Below are 1,927 nucleotides of genomic sequence, written 5' to 3'. Positions count from 1 at the left end.
TTCTATGATGTTGTGGCCAAGAAGAAGGTGATCCCCGAGGTCCTTTTCAAACTCAAAAGAAATGAGTATCCGGAGATCCGACATGAAATTCAAAGAAGAGGTTGGGAAGTTCTAACAAATCCCATCCAACAAGTCGGCATCCTAATGGTTCAAGAGTTTTATGCCAATGCATGGATCACCAAGAACCATGATCAAAGTAAGAACCCGGATCCAAAGAACTATGTTACAATGGTTCGGGGGAAATACTTAGATTTTAGTCCGGAAAATGTGAGGTTGGCATTCAACTTGCCAAACATGGAAGAGAACGCACACCCCTATACAAGGAGAGTCAACTTTGATCAAAGGTTGGACCAAGTCCTCATGGACATATGTGTAGAAGGAGCTCAATGGAAGATTGACTCAAAAGGCAAACCGGTTCAACTAAGAAGACTGGACCTTAAGCCTGTTGCTAGAGGATGGTTGGAGTTCTTTATAGCTCAGTGGTAGAACATTTGACTGTAAATCAAGAGATCCCTGAGATACCTCAGGGGATGCACTTCCCTCCACATATTTATTGGAAGCAACTGAGGATAGAAATACCAAAAATCACTAAGAATCAAGCCCCAAAGGCAAGGAAGAGACATAGAAGAGCTCAAGGACGTCATTGGTTCCTCAAGAAGGAAATGCCACCATCACTAAGGTGGACTCATTCCTTGTTCTTACTTTCTCTGTTTTTCGTTTTCTCCATGTTAAGTGCGTATCTATGTTTGTGTCTTCATTACATGATCATTAGTAGTTAGTAACTTTGTCTTAAAGTTATGAATGTCCTATGAATCCATCACCTCTCTTAAATGAAAAATGTTTTAATTCAAAAGAACAAGAAGTACATGAGTTTTGAATTTATCCTTGAACTTAGTTTAATTATATTGATGTGGTGACAATGCTTCTTGTTTTCTGAATGTATGCTTGAACAGTGCATATGTCTTTTGAAGTTGTTGTTTAAGAATGTTAAATATGTTGGCTCTTGAAAGAATGATGACAAGGAGACATGTTATTTGATAATCTGAAAAATCATAAAAATAATTCTTGAAGCAAGAAAAAGCAGCAAAGAACAAAGCTTGCAGAAAAAAAAAGAAGAAAAAAAAATAGGCGAAAAAAAATAGAAAGAAAAAGCAAGCAGAAAAAGCCAAAAGCTCTTAAAACCAAGAGGCAAGAGCAAAAAGCCAATAACCCTTAAAACCAAAAGGCAAGGGTAAATAAAGAGGATCCCAAGGCTTTGAGCATCAGTGGATAGGAGGGCCTACCTAATTGATTTTCAGTTGCTTGGGGACAAGAAACAATTTAAGTTTGGTGTTGTGATGAGCGGATAATTTATACGCTTTTTGGCATTGTTTTTAGTATGTTTTTAGTAGAATCTGGTTACTTTTAGGGATGTTTTCATTAGTTTTTATGTTAAATTCACATTTCTGGACTTTACTATGAGTTTGTGTGTTTTTCTATGATTTCAGGTATTTTCTGACTGAAATTGAGGGACTTGAGCCAAAATCAGATTCAGAGGTTGAAGAAGGACTACTGATGCTGTTGGATTCTGACCTCCCTGCACTCAAAATGATTTTCTGGAGCTACAGAACTCAAAATGGCGCGCTTCGAATTGCGTTGGAAAGTAGACATCCAGAGCTTTCCAGAAATATATAATAGTCTATACTTTGCCCAAGTTTAGATGACGCAAACTGGCGTTCAACGCCAGCTCTCTACCCAATTCTAGCGTCCAGCGCCAGAAACAAGTTGCAAAGTGGAGTTCAATGCCCAAATTGGCACCAAAACTGGCGTTCAACTCCAGGAATGACCTCTACACGTGTAACACTCAAGCTCAGCCCAAACACACACCAAGTGGGCCCCGGAAGTGGATTTATGCATCAATTACTTACTTCTGTAAACCCTAGTAGCT

Source organism: Arachis ipaensis, chromosome B08 (genome assembly GCF_000816755.2).
Source record: "Arachis ipaensis cultivar K30076 chromosome B08, Araip1.1, whole genome shotgun sequence".
Classification (NCBI taxonomy): domain Eukaryota; kingdom Viridiplantae; phylum Streptophyta; class Magnoliopsida; order Fabales; family Fabaceae; genus Arachis; species Arachis ipaensis.
This window is presented reverse-complemented; position numbering follows the sequence as displayed.